General features: G+C 48.7%; 1 pseudogene; it reads right to left on the bottom strand.

Moving 5' to 3' along the window:
* Nucleotides 1-10416: 10416 nt before the first annotated feature.
* Nucleotides 10417-19451, bottom strand: part of LOC123411488 — a 64646-nt pseudogene continuing 55611 nt past the window's right edge.

Here is a 19451-nt window from a genome sequence, read left to right as displayed (position 1 = left end):
TCTTGCTCTCGTAGCCTATTCCCCTCTATTATCTCCGTGTCTTCTGAAATGATGTACTTCTCCATGCAAAAAAGCTTGTTATCACTATCACAAGCAGCCTCAGATTCATCACTACTACTATGTGCCTCATCTAACAATGGCTCTTCCTCCATTACAACTTTGAGCTTTCCCTTACTGAAATTTCTGCTCTCCTATGTGCAAAGAGCGGCAGGTTGAGTAGTACTGCTGATGTTGCACTGACTATGAAAACCAACACCTTCTTCATCAACACCAAGCACATCTGGCCCACTGAAATCATACACAACAAGTGGTCCATACACTATTGTTGCTAATTTTTCTTCTCTCTAACATACATTACTGAAAAGGTGTTGTTGCGCTCTAAGAAATTCAGAACATGACTATGCTCATAGTCCTTTAGTTTCTCTAATTTGATGTTTGTGTCAATCAAATCTAAGCCATGCTCTATGTCCTCTCCTATGCCAAAATTCTTCATGTGGTATACTCCACCAGAGAAAGAAAATCATTGTGTTTGCATCAGTGCATATAGATTAAAAAATGTTACATCTCAGCTGCAAATCTTTCTATCCAAATTATGCTGAGCATCATAGTGCATCCTTACATCATCCCAAACAACATCATCAAAACTACAAATGGACATTCAAATTGAACATTTTCAGTAAAACTAACCCTAACCCTGAAATTGTACTAGGCAGAACGAAGAGAGGAGGACTTACAACACGCCACCAGCTCCAGTGGTCCATTGATGACTTGTGGTAGGGTTGGCCATCCAAATCTCTGCCAACCTCACCCGCTGCTCCATGGATAGGGGGCGCCTCCTCGTCGTCGTAGCTGGAATAGGACGAAGAACTGGAGTCATCCAGACCAACGTGGTCCTCGCTCCCGAGTCCGGGAAGGTATCTGTACCCGCCCACACCACCACCAATGCTACAGGCACGGTCACCGCCGCCGAGAGTCGCCGTCGCCATGGCCAGAGAGCGAGAGTGATAGGGGAAACGAAGGTAGGGTTTCGACCTGGTTCGACCGAGCCAGATAGAACGAGCGAGAGTGACCGAGCCCCCTTTGCCCGAGTCGGCAGAGCGGGCCGGGCGGGTAGGCCAGCTTTTCACCCGACAGGTGGGCCGCTCCATCACATACGTGGTCAATACGTGCTTAGACGGATGTCAAACCATTTTGCAACACTTAGCCTTAGAATTGGTACTGACATGCAAAAAAGTGATTATTGGCACCAATTCGTTACGACGTGCCGAAGTGTGGTACTTCGATGCCATTAACTCCGATTTTTAGCTATGAGTTTCAGCTATTTTCAGTTTTACGGCTATTTGAGCAGGTCAGCAAAAAAATTGGTCAATGATTGTTGAGGTCTATACAGGTTCTTATATTTCTTTACCAAGGGAGTACTCTACAATTTAAGGCCAACTCAGCATCTAAAATTAATCAAAATCTTATATGGATCGATTTGAGAACTAACAAAGGGATGTTAACCAACCTATTACTATATTTCAGTACTGCTGTATTGTACTGATGTGCTGTACTCAAAGGGATCGATTTGAGTACAATACAGCAGTACCACTACTGTATTTCAGATTTGCCTGCAGTTGTATGATACTCCCTTCGTAAACTAATATAAAAGCATTTAGATCATTACTTTAGTTATGTAAACACTCTTATATTAATTTACAGAAAGAGTACTATATTAGTAGTATTATATACAGAGATGGGTCGGTGAACTTAGAAAAGAGAACCATATGCATCATCGTTGTTCATGGACCACATTTGATCGGCAACTATCAGCGCTGCTGCACTCGATCATGTCTGCAGGAGGCTGCAGGAGGTCGCCTAGATTCAAGGGTGAACAGGAAAAATGGAGTATCTCTTATCTTTCTACGAGGAAATAAATATGTACTTCCTCTGTAAAAACTAACATAAGACTTTTTAGATCACTACCATCCGAGGATCATCCGTTGGGGAAGAGCTAAAGCGTGGTGATGGAGGGCGTGAGCTGACGTCTGAAGGCGGCGAGTCGATGGTCCTATTTCGGCTCAAGAAGTAAATGTAAGGAGGATGCATAAGCTGTATGGTTCAGAGAGTTATCACTGTCATCTCATATGTTTCTGCAGCCTGATGAAAGGAGTTCCATTGAATGACAGTTACATGTTAGAGTTAACCATGTTGTTTAGGTGTTCATCATAGTTATTTCATTGCATTAGTTTGTTCATGCATGTAGTTGAACTAAAAGCTTGAGGCTGCGGCAGTGAACGTGCTCGTAGAAGTGTGAGGCGTACACATGCAAGCCAATAGGGCCTGGTTACTTAGTTGAGTTAGCATAAGTTCATCAGTACCATGCACGTACATGCAGTTTGCATGGATGTGTTGGTTAGCTAGCTGCGTTCGCTGTGGAGCCGGAGCAGCCGAGTCGTGTGGCAGATCGACGAGGAGAAAGAATCGGGATCAATCAGTTGTGACTTGGTCCTGTACGCGCATATCCAATGTTCTGCAGACTTGGTTGTTACTCAAAGTGAAGCTAGCCGGTTCAGTAGGAGTCGGAAGTAGTTATGGGTTTAGTACGTGCGTGTGTGCATGTGGGGTTAGTGGGTGAGTGGCTGCGTGTTGGCCGTGTAACACTGGCTACTTAAGCCCATGTATTTGCATTGTCTTAAGTGTGGAGAATACAAGAAAAGTGGCACAAGTGTGTGCGGTGCCAAGCCTCTGTGTGTGTTCTTCTACCTTTATGTGTGTGAGTCTTCTTCTTCCTTGGGCAGCCCCAACATCTGGTATCAGAGCTTCGTTGCGATCCTGTCGGCGGCCATGGCCCTTGTCCCTTACGGCGCCGGAGGAAGCACGGTGTCGCTCCCGGTGCCGATGCTCACCGGTGACAACTACACCGTGTGGGCGATCAAGGTGGAGGCGAACCTCGACGCGCAAGGGCTATGGGAAGCGGTGGTTCCGGCGGAGGACTCGGCGGCGGCGGTCATCGCGAAGAAGGACAAGCCGGCGAGGGCATACCTCCTCGGAGCGCTCTCCGGAGACATCCTGCTGCAGGTGTCGTCGAAGAAGACGGCGGCAGAGCTGTGGGCGAGCCTCAAGACGAGGTTCGTCGACGCGGATCGGGTGAGGGCGGCGCGGCTAGCCACTCTCCACGGCGAGTTCGATCGCCTGCGCATGGAGGGTGGCGACGAGCTGGACGCGTACGCCGGGAGGATCAGCGGCATGGCGGCAAGGTACGCGGCTCTCGGAGCGACGCTCGACGACGCGACAATGGTGAAGAAACTGCTCGACACCGTGCCGGACCTGTTGTACGCAGCGGTGGCGGGAATTGAGCAGTTCTGCGACGTCGACAACATGCCGTTCGAGGAGGCGCTCGGGCGGCTGAAGGCGTTCGAGGAGCGGACGAGGCGACGCACTCAGGATAGCGGCGGACAGGACGGCAACCAGCTCATGCTCACGGCAGCGCAGTGGGAGGCGCGGAAAGGTGAGCGTGGTGGCGGCGGCAAGAAGAGGGGCAACTTCGACATACGCAAGGTGCGCTGCTACAACTGCCAAGATTACGGGCATTTCTCGAGGGACTGCACCAAACCAAGGAAGGAGCAGGCCCATCTCGTCGCCATAGACGCCGACGACGAGCCGGCGCTGCTTTGAAGGTCACCATTGAGGTGGTCGAATAAATGGCAACAAGGTTAAGGAGGTGATTGTTAGAGTTAACCATGTTGTTTAGGTGTTCATCATAGTTATTTCATTGCATTAGTTTGTTCATGCATGTAGTTGAACTAAAAGCTTGAGGCTGCATTAGTGACCGTGCTCGTAGAAGTGTGAGACGTACACATGCAAGCCAATAGGGCATGGTTAATTAGTTGAGTTAGCATAAGTTCATCACTACCATGCACGTACATGCAGTTTGCATGGATGTGTTGGTTAGCTAGCTGCGTTCGCTGTGGAGCCGGAGCAGCCGAGTCGTGTGGCAGATCGACGAGGAGAAATAATCGGGATCAATCAGTTGTGACTTGGTCCTGTACGCGCATATCCAATGTTCCGCAGACTTGGTTGTTACTCAAAGTGAAGCTAGCCGGTTCAGTAGGAGTCGGGAGTAGTTATGGGTTTAGTACGTGCGTGTGTGCATGTGGGGTTAGTGGGTGAGTGGCTGCGTGTTGGCCGTTTAACACTGGCTACTTAAGCCCATGTATTTGCATTGTCTCAAGTATGGAGAATACAAGAAAAGTGATACAAGTGTGTGCGGTGCCAAGCCTTTCTGTGTGTTCTTCTATCTTTATGTGTGTGAGTCTTCTTCTTCCTTGGGCAGCCTCAACATTACAGACTTTCAAAACTGTTATGAACTGAAGCAAACGACAGTTCAACTGAAACTACATTTCCATTCATTCAGGTATTTCAAAAAAAATTACACAACATGTAAACATGGTTGCATTTTTATTCAGCCGAATGCTAAAACTTTAAACTATACACAACACGTAAGTAAATGGGAGCTGCTACGCATCCACCGGTGGATATTTACTAAACATCCGTCACCTGAACAGCCGTTCGATCTCGCGCGTAGCCGCCGATCCGCTCCTGGACTTAATTCCTGAAACGACGTTCGAGTTGCAGAAACAATCGCTTTGTTGCAAAAAATAAACTTTGGACCCACTAATTCCTGAAACAACGGTCGAGTTTCACAAGCAATTGCTTGTTTCAAAAAAAATTGTTCATCTTTTCTACAAACATAGGTGTTGTTGCGGAAGAACTTTTTGCAACAAATGTCATGTTTCAGGAAAAAAAATTCAGCGGGCTGGGATGTAGAAGTTAATCATGTTGTTTCTTTAGGATTAGGAAAGAAAGCCAAACCGAGTCCTAGTAGTATTAGGATTCCTAGTCCTAGTCTATTTTCATAGTCCCTTGTGGACGTGTATAAAAGACACCCTAGGGGTGTTGATTGTAACACCAGAAAAACAAAAAGCAATACAAAGCAAAGGCACGACACGAGCCTTTAGCCATCAAATCCATCGATCAGTTTTATTCGTGTCGCTAGTTACGCAAGTTCCGTCAAGTAGCCGGCCGAAGCAAGAATCGCGTAGGCACGCGTGTACAGCTGCATACGCACGTTCAAAAGCCAACAATTGGTATCTAGAGCCTCGACGATCTACGATCTACGATGACGGACAGTGACGCTGAGTCGGTCAAGTCCGGCAGCGGCGGTGCCAAGGCGAACAAGAACGGCGACAAGGTGAAGAAGGGCGTCAAGTCAGCAACCAGTGGTGGAGGAACGAGCGGCGCTAACGTCCAGACGCATCGCAACATCCCCATCCAGTACCCGATGCTCACCGACGCCAACTACGGCGTGTGGGCGGTGAAGATGAGGATTATTCTTCGATCCCTTCGAGTGTGGGAGGCCATCACGGACGACGACGTCGACGAGGAGCGCGACGAAGGTGCCATGGCCGCCATAGCCCAGTCTGTGCCGGATTCCGTGCTGATGACATTGGCGGAGTTCGAGACGGCAAGAGAGGCGTGGAACGCACTCAAGGAGATGAGGATCGGAGAAGATCGCGTCACCAAGGCTCGGGCACAAGTGCTGAAGCGCCAATTTCACAAGTTGCAGATGGAGGAAACTGAATCTGTGAATGACTACGCCATGCGTCTTACTACTTTGGTGGGAGAGATCCGCGCGCTTGGTGCAAAGCTCGATGAGACCGAGATCGTGGAGAAATTTTTCAGTTATGTCACTGATAAATTCACGTACATCATCGGCACGCTCGAGCAGCTTTACGACATCGACGACATGACCATAACGGAGGCGATCGGACGATTGCGGACATGGGAAGAGAATGCTCGTGGCTGTCGGAAAGGCAAAGGAGGAGGTAGTGACCAACTCATGTACTCGCGCACAGATTGGGAGGCCCCAAGTAACAAAGGAAGGCGTGATGGTGGCGAAGGCTCAAGCAACACGAAGGGCGATGGACAAAACGGAAAAGGCAAAGGAAAAGGCAAACCACAAGGTCGTGGTAAGGCAGGCCAATCTAAAGAGCAGAAACCACGGAACTTGGACTTGTCCGAGGTCAAGTGCTATAACTGCAATAAGATGGGTCACTTTGCGAAGGATTGTCCAAAGCCTAACAAGCGGGAGATCAAGGCAAATTTGGCAAAGCAGGAAGACGAAGGTCCAGGTCTTCTGATGGCCGAAGTTTGTGATCTCGCTGAAACGGTGGTTGTGAAACCAAGCCGGAAGGTGCTACTTCATGAGGAAAAAGTGACACCAAAGTTATCCGGTGATCAGAACGTGTCGTGGTATCTCGACACAGGTGCCAGTAACCACATGACGGGGTGCAAGGAGAAATTCCTCGAGCTGGAATACGATGTTGAAGGCTCGGTCAAGTTCGGTGATGGTTCAGCTGTGGAGATTTGCGGGCAAGGATCTGTCCTCTTTGAGGGTCTCACAGGCGAACATCGCATACTCACCGGAGTGTACTACATCCCACGGCTGCGCAACAACATCATCTCTATTGGGAAGCTTGACGAGAATGGATGCAAGGTGAATATAGAGAGCGGAGTGATGACGATCTTCGACAACCTCCGAAACGTGCTAGCTCGTGTTAATCGCACACGGAATAGGCTCTATATCCTCAACCTTGATCAATCTCAACCGGAGTGTTGGCTTGCCAAGAGTGATGATGATTCGTGGTTATGGCATGCTAGATTTGGACACGTTAACTTCTACGCCTTGAAGAAGATGTCAAAGATGCAGATGGTATCCGGGATGCCAGTTATCGACCATGTTGATCGAGTATGTGACGGGTGCTTGGTTGGAAAACAGCACCGCAGGCCATTCCCTGCTCAGTCTACCTATCGTGCAAGTGATGCACTCGAGCTGCTCCATGGTGATCTATGTGGCCCTATCACCCCGGCAACTCACGCTGGAAAGAAGTATTTCTTCCTTATGGTAGACGACTACTCGAGATATATGTGGGTCGTTCTCCTACGGTCTAAAGATGAGGCGTTTGAAGCGTTCAAGAAGCTGAAGGCTGCAACAGAGATGGAACACAAGTTGAAGGTTCGCGCTCTACGGACAGATCGTGGCGGAGAGTTTACGTCGAATGAGTTCAACGACTACTGCGAGAAGATTGGCATAAAGAGGTTCCTCACGGCACCTTACACGCCGCAGCAGAATGGGGTCGTTGAAAGGCGCAATCGAACCGTCGTTGACATGGCAAGGAGTTTACTCAAGAGCAAGAACCTGCCGGGGATTTTTTGGGGAGAAGCTGTCTTGACGGCGGTCTATCTTCTCAACCGGGCTCCAACGAAGGCGGTGATCGACAAGACTCCGTATGAAGCAATTTACGGACGTAAGCCGAATGTGTCTCATCTACGGACGTTCGGGTGCGTGGCACATGTGAAGACGGCGGAGCCACATCTCTCAAAGCTTGCCGATCGTAGCACCAAGATGGTGTTCATTGGATACGAGAGCAGTTCTGGCACCAAGGCATACCGTTTCTACGATCCACAAACCAAGCGTCTACGGATTTCACGCGACGTCGTGTTTGAAGAAAACCAAGCGTGGAATTGGAGCGCCGCAGCCGACGATGCTCCAAACAGTAACATATTTGCAGTTGAATTTCCAACTGATGATGATGCAGGGGAGGATGTCCAGGTGATTGGCAAGACACCCAACCAAGGCGACCACAATGGTAGTGATCATCATGGTGCCGACACCGACGACGACGCGCATAGGTCGCAAGGAGATAGCGACAACGCCGCGCACGACACAGGCGGAGATCTCGACGACAACATCGACAACGAGGCGCATAGTGATGACGACAATCAAGATGATGGTCACGGTCACGATGACTACGCCGACGACACGGATGTCGATGACACACCAAGGTCTCAGCCGTCTTCCTCAAGTGCATCAACACCGACACAATTTGTGTCGCCTCCTTCGCAAGCCACAACGGACTCCTCAGGGCCTCGTCGCTACAAGACCCTCAAGAAAGTCTACAAGTACACAAAGCCAGTTACGCTCGAGTACTCTGGACTATGTCTGTTCGGAGTTGAGGAGCCGGCGAACTTCGTAGAGGCGAGCAAAAGTCCTAGCTGGATGCACGCCATGGATGAGGAGATGAAGGCAATTGAGAGCAATGGCACGTGGACTTTGGTAACCCGACCTCCAAACCAAAAGACGATAGGTTTGAAGTGGGTTTACAAGTTAAAGAAGGACACGGAGGGTGCCATTGTGAAGTACAAGGCAAGACTCATTGCAAAGGGCTGCGTACAACGTCAAGGAGTAGACTATGATGAGGTGTTTGCAGCAGTTGCTCGAATCGAGACGGTGAGAGTGCTCCTAGCTTTGGCAGCACAAGAGGATTGGAAGGTTCATCATATGGATGTTAAATCCGCTTTCCTCAACGGCGATCTCACAGAAGAAGTGTACGTGGAACAACCCCTCGGCTACGAGAAGAAAGGCGAAGAAGGGAAAGTTTACAAGCTCAAGAAGGCACTTTACGGGTTGAAGCAAGCGCCAAGAGCCTGGAACTCAAAGTTAGACCAAAGTTTGGTCTCGCTCGGGTTCAAGAGATGTCCCCTCGAGCACGCAGTCTATACAAAGAACTCCAAAGGCTCAAACCTGCTAGTTGGAGTTTATGTCGATGATCTGATTATCACCGGAGATAGCGTACAAGAAATTGAACGTTTCAAGGCGCAAATGAAGAACAAGTTTAGCATGAGCGATCTGGGATTACTCAGCTATTACTTGGGCATCGAAGTGAAGCAAAGCTCTGGAGAGATTTCCCTATGTCAATCGGCTTATGCGGTCAAGTTATTGGAAAAGTGTGGCATGTCAGATTGCTACGAGACACAAGTTCCAATGGACCAACGTCACAAGTTGAGCAAGCGTAGCTCAAATCCGCCGCTGGACACCACAATGTATCGAAGCGTTGTGGGCAGCCTAAGATATTTGGTGCATACCCGACCTGACTTGGCTTATTCAGTCGGGATCGTGAGTCGTTTCATGGAGAATCCGACAACCGAGCACATGAGCGCATTCAATCAAATCTTGCGCTATGTGAAAGGCACCATTAATCTTGGTTGCACGTACAGAAAGGGAAAGGAAGGATTGATCCTTCGTGGATATTCAGATAGCGACATGGCAGGTGATGTTGATAATCGAAAGAGCACAACGGGCATGGTTTTCTACCTTGGCCCGAATCCGATTAGCTGGAATTCTCAGAAGCAAAAGGTGGTGGCACTGTCTTCATGCGAGGTAGAATACATAGCGGCAAGCACGGCGGCTTGTCAAGCAGTGTGGCTGAGAAGACTCCTAGCTATTCTTGCAAAGCGGGAGGTGCAGAAGGTGTCACTGAAGATCGATAACCAAGCTGCAATCTCGTTGTGCAAAAATCCGGTTCATCACGAAAGGAGCAAGCACATAGATACCCGGTTCCACCATATCCGGGAGTGCATTGAAGAAGGGTTGATCGAGGTTCAACATGTGAACACGAAAGACCAACTTGCCGATATTTTCACCAAGTCCCTCGATCGACAGAAGTTCATTGAGATGAGGAGGAAAGTCGGAGTGCAAGAAGTGAAGTCAAGCAACAAGATTAAGGAGGTGAATGTAGAAGTTAATCATGTTGTTTCTTTAGGATTAGGAAAGAAAGCCAAACCGAGTCCTAGTAGTATTAGGATTCCTAGTCCTAGTCTATTTTCATAGTCCCTTGTGGACGTGTATAAAAGACACCCTAGGGGTGTCGATTGTAACACCAGAAAAACAAAAAGCAATACAAAGCAAAGGCACGACACGAGCCTTTAGCCATCAAATCCATCGATCAGTTTTATTCGTGTCGCTAGTTACGCAAGTTCCGTCAAGTAGCCGGCCGAAGCAAGAATCGCGTAGGCACGCGTGTACAGCTGCATACGCACGTTCAAAAGCCAACATGGGATGGGGCGGCGCTACGGCGGTGCGGGGCGACGGGCGGCGGGGCGGCTAGCCCCCTGGTTGCGGGAGCTCGCCGGCGTGGCCGAGAGGCGCTACGGCGGAGCCGAGAGCGGGCTGGGACGCAGCAGCACTCCGGCGGTGTGGGGCGACGGGCGGCTGGCCCCTGGCCGCGTGAGGCGAGGCGGCTGCCCGCTGGTCGCGGGAGCAGGGCAGGGAAGGCCATGGCAACGACGACAGCTCCGGCGAGGCTGAGCGGCAACAGGCAGGCGGCGGGCGAGGTCGCCGGGGCCGAGGCAGAGCCGCGGGTTGGAAAAGTGAGGAGCTCAGCTTCATGACCGTTTTCTGAAACAATGATCCAATTTCAGAAAACGGTGCGCGATCAGATCGAGATCCAACGGATGAATGGAAGGTGGATGGATCGTGCGGGATCAACCGGTGGGATGTAATCTTTTCCCTAAGTTAAATTCACTGCCCAATGAGAAAACATGCTCATATCTTCTTCAGCCTAATTTGAGCACCGTGCTGCGGCTGCAGGGTTATCACGGTGTACGGGGCGTGGATGTAGGACGGCGAGAGCTCGAACGAGAAGCGCTGGAGTATGGTGGTTAGAGCCATCTTTGCTTCCAGCAACGCAAAGTTCTGGCCAATGCAGATCCGAGGACCGCCTCCGAACGGGAAGAACGCCGCCGGATGCTTTGCTGCATTTGACATGCCATCAGCAAGCCTCTGTGGATTGAATTCCCTTGCGTCTTTTCACCAAATATCAGGATCGTGGTGGATAAAGATAAGGGGCAACACAAGATATCTGAAGCCATCAAGCTCCATTGCCTTGTAAGTTCTTCTCGTAAGGAAGATTGCTGGCGGGTAAAACCTAAGAACCTCATACAAAATCATGGTTACCTGCAAAACAATACACAATATCAAGAACATTACTCTGGCCATTCTAGACTTAAAACATTACATCATCCTAGAAAAAATCCTTTCAATTCCTGAGTATTTGTTTTCACTCGTGCATATGCAGACATGCAGCATAATTTTTAAGGGTAGCGAAACCTGATAAAGTGTTGGCTACTTCCTTTCACATTTTGATGATTGGGGGGCGGGGTGATTTTATTTTATTTTATCCCCAATATGCGCACAAGGCATCAGCTTCGCACTTACAACCTTCAGGCGACTCAAGTTCTCAAAATCTGGTCTGGTTCTTCCAAACTGATGCAACACTTCTTCTTTTGCCTGCTCTTGCCACTCTAGGTGTTAAAACATGATGTGCCACTACGTGTTGTAACTACACTCCATGTATATAGCATCCACTGTTAGGTTGATCTCTTCCGCGTGGGCCCAACGGCCCACCGGGCCCTTGATCTATGCGCCCTGATCGGGGACGCCCAACCCGTTATGGTTGGTGGGCCCCTGTGACCTGCGCTATAAATAAAGTGGTGGGGACCGGGGCGCACGGTATGAGGTTCACCGCGTCGCCAGACTCCCCACCTAAATCCCCTTCCGATCTAGGGTTAGCGCAATGCTCACGGGAAGCACCACCCACGACCACACCTCCTCCCTCACACCACCGACGACTACACCGGCACCGATGGCCAGAGCAGGGAGTTCATCGGGCTCGGGATTAGGTGAGTACATGGTAACTCCGGATCGATCTATATATGCCTAGTTGATCTACGGCTTTAACATTGGTATCAGAGCCACTAGGCAGAGATTTATTCGGTACAAAGAAAAGAAAGCATTTGTTCCCTACCCATACGAACCTAGATGGGCAAGGCACCGAGGATGGCTACGGCCTCGTCGGAAAAGAAGCGCCGCCGCAAGGCCGCACCTGTTCCTCTCGATCCCCACACGCATCGGCAAGCCGAGGTGCGGGGAAGAAGAACCTACCCCCTTGGGGGCTAAGTACGGATCAAGATCCGAAAGGAAAAACAAAAAGAAGATCGGATTGAAACCGACAAAAGACAACAAAAAGAGAAAGGGGGAACGATGCAAAACAAAGGCAAAGGGCGCCACTACCGAACCGTTTGACGGCGGCGCACTCACCCTAGAGGTGCTCGCGCAGCCGGAAAAGGGGACGGAGGCGGCGCCGTAGAGTCACGCAACCAAGGCCATGGTTCTCGGTTGTGGTGGTCTAAGGTAAAAGAAAACGAACCGCAGCCGACCGCTCGACGGCGGCGCACCCACCGCAAGGCATGTGCGCAGCCGGCGAGGGGAAGGCCACGGCCAGCGTGGAGCGCAAAGGGAAGAGGAGCGGCACCAGCTGCTCCCCTCCAAAGCACCTCGCGGGAGGTAGATAGAGGGCGCGCTCGGTAGGAGAGATGGATCTCACTGCCGGCGGCCGGCTCCATTCCTGGCCACGGGATGCTTGGGAGAGAAGGGGCCGGCGCCGAGAGGAGCTGCCGCTCGAAAGAAAGAAGAGAGGCCGACGGCCTCCTCCTCGGCGAGGCAGACGGCGCACGGTGCGGGGCCCTCGGCCGCCACAGCCGGCGGCCACCGCCCGGCCAGCGCTCGGCGGGGCTTAGAGCCACCGCGCGGAGGGTCCGACCCACCGTCGGCCATGGCCAACGAGAGGAGGAACCGCTCTCGATCTCTCTGTAGGGAGAGAGAGGGAGGAGAAAAGGGATAGAGCGGCGCCGTGGAGGGGAAAATGAACTGAGATTAGGGTTTGGCCAGGAGGCTACCCTTTTTTATCCCACCGAAAGGATCGGGCAACCGTCGGATTTAATCCGACGGCCCCCATCGCGCGCTGCTTAGTTCACAAACGAACGGGCTGGCCACAGCAGGCCGAAGTGGCGGGCCCCCAGGCCGAGCCGGTTGACTGTTGGGCCGAGGCAACGCCTCAGGCCGGCGGGAGAAGTCTCTCGGGCCGAAAGTAAAAGGGTCCACAGGACGGCCATTTTCCTTTTTTTTAAGGAATTTTAGTTTTCTGTCTATTTAGACAGGTATAAAAGTGTTTTCTAGACGTTTTTTCTATGAAAATATGTTTAGAAAAATAGAAAGTAAAAATTTTCAAAGTTTCTGTGAATATTTACAGAATTGTTATATAATTTTTCTGTAAAGCAAAGTAGAAAGTATTTTGAGAATAAAATAGCTTTCTCAAAAAAGGAATAGTTCATGAACTTTATAAAAGCATTAATAAAGTTCATGAATTTTACTTTAAATGTTAGAATTATTTTCTGTAAAGTTAAGAGGCACATGGAATTTTATTTCACGTTTTCCGCTGCTAAAAGCAATGTGGAATATGATCATGTTGTTATTCTGACCGACGTTGTTTAATCACACGGTCATATTGCATATTGCAAAATGATGCATTTATTTCTATCATTTGCCCAACGGTAATGTAGATTAATATGCATAGGCAATTATATGATTATGTTAACCAACGTTATTTAATGCATATGATTGTGGCACTGACTTCGCTTATTTGGTGATTTCAGGAGGTTTCCATCTGATGAGCTATCTCAAGGAAATTCCGACACTCACGGGGGACAACTACTCTGAGTGGAGGAAGAAGGTGGACATGGCCCTCTGCATTGCAGAGGTGGACTGGGTTCTGGAGGAACCACAGCCAGCTGCACCTGCAGACCCAGTCAGAGAGGCTGATGAGGATGATGAGAGCTGGAACAAAAGGCAAGGAAATTATGAAAAAGAGGTGATGTCCCACTCCATCAGCAACATGCTATGGTTAAATGCCAACAAGAAATGTTTGGCGTTTATAAAGAACACCATTGAGACCACTATCGTGGGATCAATTGCTGATTGCCCTACGACAAAAGAAATGGTGAACAAGATAAAGAGTCAGTTTACTGGCTCTTCTAAGACGTATGCCACCCAGTTGATCAAACAGCTGGTGACAGAGAGCTACCATGGTGGTGGCCATGGCATAAGGGAGCACATCCTTAGGATGAGCCACACGGCGGCTAAGCTCAAACCTATGGATGCGGATCTGGAGATAAAACCAGCTCTCCTTGTCCACCTGGTGATGGCTTCTTTGCCTAAGGAGTTCAAGACCTTTGTTGTCAACTACAACATGCAGCCCGAGACTTGGGACATAGAAAAGGTCATCGCAATGTGCACTCAGGAGGAGGATAGGATTAAGGCCTCACATGGTGGCTCTATTAACTATGTGAAGGAAAAGAAGAAGGGCTTTCCGCCCAACAAAGCTTCTCCCTCCAAGCCACAGGGCAATGGCAATGGCAATGGCAAAGCTCCCGTCTATTATCAGCATAGGCACATTCCAGTGGACAGGGAAACTTGCGTCCACTGTAAGGAGAAAGGGCACTACAAGAAGGATTGTCCTGTTCTTCTAAAGACCTTCATGGCGAAGAGAGGTAAAGATATAGTTTCTTTTGTTAATGAATCCTTGTATACAAAGTTTATGAAATCTACTTGGTGGATTGACTCATGTTACATTTATCCAATGATTATGTTGGGGATGCATTTCTTCATGATGAGCTTTATTTATTATTGCTATGTGAAAAAGCGCCCTATGTGTTGAATGTGAATGAACAAAGTACTTCGTCGAAACGATCAAAAGAAAATAAAAAGAACTCACGACTCCTCGAAACTATGGCACTGTCGATTGGGCCATATTTCTAGGGGGAGAATAGAAAGATTAATCAAAAAGGATATTCTTCCAAAGTTGGAGTTCTCTGACTTAGAACAAAACGTGGATTGCATTAAAGGGAAATATGTAAAACAGATAAAGAAAGGAGCAAACCGAAGCACAGGAACACTGGAAATTGTCCACACTGATATTTGTGGACCGTTTCCGGTGAAAAGTGTGGATGGTTATGATTCATTCATAACGTTCATAGACGATTACTCCCGCTTCGGTTACATTTATCCAATCAAAGACCGACATGAAGCATTCGATAAATTCAAAATATTCAAAGTTGAAGTTGAAAATCAGCTTGATAAAAGGATTAAGATAGTGAGGTCTGACCGTGGGGGGAGTACTATGGTCGACACACCCCATATGGCCAAGTCCCTGGACCTTTTGCAAAATTCTTGCAAGAGACTGGCATTGTTGCCTAGTATTCCATGCCGGGCGAGCCTCAGCAAAATGGAGTAGCTGAAAGGCGTAACCGTACTCTCATGGATATGGTACGCAGCATGGTGAGCTACTCAGACCTTCCGTTGGGATTGTGGATGGAGGCGCTTAAAACCTGTTGGGTAACGAAGCATAAATTCAAAATTTTCCTACGCATATTCAGATCTTCCTATGGAGAGACCAGCAACGAGAGAGGGGTAAGATCATCTTCATACCTTTGAAGATTGCTAAGCGGAAGCGTTGCTAGAACGCGGTTGATGGAGTCGTACTCGGAGCGATTCCGATCTAGTGCCGAACTACGGCACCTCCGCGTTCAACACACGTGCAGCCCGGTGACGTCTCCCGCACCTTGATCCAGCAAGGAGGAGGGAGAGGTTAGGGAAGAACTCCAGCAGCACGACGGCGTGGTGTCGATGGAGAGACGAGGTCTCCCGGCAGGGCTTCGCCAAGCACCGGCAGAGAGGAGGAGGAAGAAGGGCAGGGCTGCGCCGAGGGAGAGGCAAAAGTCTGATCCCCAATGGCCAAAAGTGCCCACTATATATAGGGGGAGGGGAGAGGGGGTGCCTGTTGGAAATATGTCCTAGAGGCAATACTAATTAGTTATTATTATATTTCTTTGTTCATGATAACCGTTTATTATCCATGCTATAATTGTATTGATTGGAAACACAATACTTGTGTGGATACATCGACAAAACACTGTCCCTAGTAAGCCTCTAGTTGACTAGCTCATTGATCAAAGATGTTCAAGGTTTCCTGGCCATAGGCAAGTGTTGTCACTTGATAACGGGATCACATCATTAGGAGAATCATGTGATGGACTAGACCCAAACTAATAGACGTAGCATGTTGATCGTGTCATTTTGTTGCTACTGTTTTCTGCGTGTCAAGTATTTGTTCCTATGACCATGAGATCATATAACTCACTGACACCGGAGGAATGCTTTGTGTGTATCAAACGTCGAAACATAACTGGGTGACTATAAAGATGCTCTACAGGTATCTCTGAAGGTGTTCGTTGAGTTAGTATGGATCGAGACTGGGATTTGTCACTCCGTGTGACGGAGAGGTATCTCGGGGCCCACTCGGTAATACACCATCACACACAAGCCTTCCAAGCATTGTGACTTAGTGTAAGTTGCGGGATCTTGTATTACGGAACGATTAAAGAGACTTGCCGGTAAACGAGATTGAAATAGGTATGCGGATACTGACGATCGAATCTCGGGCAAGTAACATACCGAAGGACAAAGGGAATGACATACGGGATTATATGAATCCTTGGAACTGAGGTTCAAACGATAAGATGTTCGTAGAATATGTAGGATCCAATATGGGCATCCAGGTCCCGCTATTGGATATTGACCGAGGAGTCACTCGGGTCATGTCTACATAGTTCTCGAGCCCGCAGGGTCTGCACACTTAAGGTTCGACGTTGTTTTATGCGTATTTGAGTTATATGGTTGGTTACCGAATGTTGTTCAGAGTCCCGAATGAGATCACGGACGTCACGAGGGTTTCCGGAATGGTCCGGAAACGAAGATTGATATATAGGATGACCTCATTTGGTTACCGGAAGATTTTTGTGCATTACCGGAAAAGTTTCAGGCTCATCAGTAGTGTACTGGGAGTGCCGGGAGGGGTGCCGGGGACCATCAGGAGGGGTGTCACGCCCCAAGGGGTCTCATGGGCTATGGTAAGAGATAAACCAGCCCCTAGTGGGCTGGAATAAGTTCCCACTAAGGCCCATAAGGTTTGAGAAGGAAAAAACACAAGGTGGAAAGAGTTTCCAAGTGGGAAGGTGGAATCCTACTCCAAGTAGGATTGGAGTAGGACTTCTCCACCTCCAATTTCGGCCAAACCTTTAGGTTTTGAGGCTACCTCCTCCCCTCCCTCCCTCCTATATATAGTGGGGTTTTAGGGCTGATTTGAGACAACTTTTGCCACGGCAGCCCGACCACATACCTCCACGGTTTTACCTCTAGATCGCGTTTCTGCGGAGCTCCGGCAGAGCCCTGCTGAGATTAGATCACCACCAACCTCCGGAGCGCCGTCACGCTGCCGGAGAACTCATCTACCTCTCCGTCTCTCTTGCTGGATCAAGAAGGCCGAGATCATGGTCGAGCTGTACGTGTGCTGAACGCGGAGGTGTCGTCCGTTCGGCACTAGATCGGATCGGATCGTGGGACGGATCGCGGGACAGTTCGCGGGGCGGATCGAGGGACGTGAGGACGTTCCACTACATCAACCGCGTTTCTCAACGCTTCTGCTGTGCGATCTACAAGGGTACGTAGATCGGAAATCCCCTCTCGTAGATGGACATCACCATGATAGGTCTTCGTGCGCGTAGGAAAATTTTTGTTTCCCATGCGACGTTCCCCAACAGTGGTATCATGAGCTAGGTTCATGCGTAGATGTCTTCTCGAGTAGAACACAAAAGTTTTTGTGGGCGGTGATGTGCGTTTTGCTGCCCTCCTTATTCTTTTCTTGATTCCGCGGTATTGTTGGATCGAAGCGGCTCGGACCGACATTACTCGTACGCTTACGAGAGACTGGTTTCATCGCTACGAGTAACTCCGTTGCTCAAAGATGACCGGCGAGTGTCGGTTTCTCCAACTTTAGTTGAATCGGATTTGACCGAGGAGGTCCTTGGATGAGGTTAAATAGCAATTCATATATCTCCGTTGTGGTGTTTGCGTAAGTAAGATGCGATCCTACTAGATACCCATGGTCACCACGTAAAACATGCAACAACAATTAGAGGACGTCTAACTTGTTTTTGCAGGGTATGCTTGTGATGTGATATGGCCAATGGTGTGATGTGATATATTGGATGTATGAGATGATCATGTTGTAATAGTTAATATTGACTTGCACGTCGATGGTACGGCAACCGGCAGGAGCCATAGGGTTGTCTTTAAACTAACGTTTGTGCTTGCAGATGCGTTTAATATATTGCTAGGACGTAGCTTTAGTAGTAATAGCATGAGTAGCACGACAACCCCGATGGCGACACGTTGATGAAGATCATGATGATGGAGATCATGGTGTGACGCCGGTGACAAGAAGATCGTGCCGGTGCTTTGGTGATGGAGATCAAGAAGCACATGATGATGGCCATATCATGTCACTTATGAATTGGATGTGATGTTAATCCTTTATGCACCTTATCTTGCTTAGAACGACGGTAGCATTATGAGGTGATCTCTCACTAAAATATCAAGACGAAATTGTGTTCTCCCCGACTGTGCACCGTTGCGACAGTTCTTCGTTTCGAGACACCACGTGATGATCGGGTGTGATAGACTCAACGTTCACATACAACGGGTGCAAAACAGTTGCACACGCGGAACACTCGGGTTAAGCTTGACGAGCCTAGCATGTGCAGACATGGCCTTGGAACACATGAGACCGAAAGGTCGAGCATGAATCATATAGTTGATATGATTAGCATAGAGATGCTTACCACTGAAACTATTCTCGACTCACGTGATGATCGAACTTGAGATAGTGGATTTGGATCATGTACCACTCAAATGACTAGAGAGATGTACATTTTGAGTGGGAGTTCTTAAGTAATATGATTAATCGAACTAATTGTCATGAACATAGTGTAATGGTCTTTGTGAATTACGATGTAGCTTGCGCTATAGCTCTACTGTTTTTAATATGTTCCTAGAGAAAATTTCGTTGAAAGTTGATAGTAGCAAACTTTGCGGACTGAGTCTGTAAAACTAAGGATTGTCCTCGTTGCTGCGCAGAAGGCTTATGTCCTTAATGCACCACTCAGTGTGCTGCACCTCGAGCATCGTCTATGGATGTTGTGAACATCCGACATACAGGTTTCTGATGACTACGCGATAGTTCGGTGCAAAATACTTAATGGCTTAGAAGCGTGGCGCCGAAGACGTTTTCGAACGTCACGGAACATGAGTGATGTTCTAAAGAGATGAAATTGTGATTTCATACGTGTGCCCTTGTTAAGAGGTATGAGACCTCCGACAAGATTCTTTGTCCATGAAGTAAAGGAGAAAAACTCAATCGTTGAGCGTGTGCTCAGATTGTCTGAGTACGACAATCACTTGAATCAAGTGGGAGTTAATCTTCTAGATGAGATAGTGATGGTTCTCCAAAGTCACTGCCACCAAGCTGTGAGAGCTTCGTGATGAACTATAACATATCAAGGATAGATACAATGATCCTTGAGAAATTCGTGATGTATGACACTGCGAAAGTAGAAATCAAGGAGGAGCATCAATGGTTGATGGTTAGTAAAACCACTAAGTTTCATGAAAGGCAAGGGCTAGAAGGGATACTTCATAAAACAACAAAACGGTTGCTGCACTAATGAAGAGACCCAAGTCTAAACCCAAACCCGAGACTAATGCTTATGTTATGAGGGGAACGGTCACTGAGGCGGAGCTACCCTAGATGCTTGGTAGATAATGTTGGAAATATGCC

Source organism: Hordeum vulgare, chromosome 7H, assembly GCF_904849725.1.
Source record: "Hordeum vulgare subsp. vulgare chromosome 7H, MorexV3_pseudomolecules_assembly, whole genome shotgun sequence".
NCBI lineage: Eukaryota > Viridiplantae > Streptophyta > Magnoliopsida > Poales > Poaceae > Hordeum > Hordeum vulgare.
Note: the sequence above shows the minus strand (reverse complement) of the source record. Positions and strands in the feature narration are given on the sequence as shown.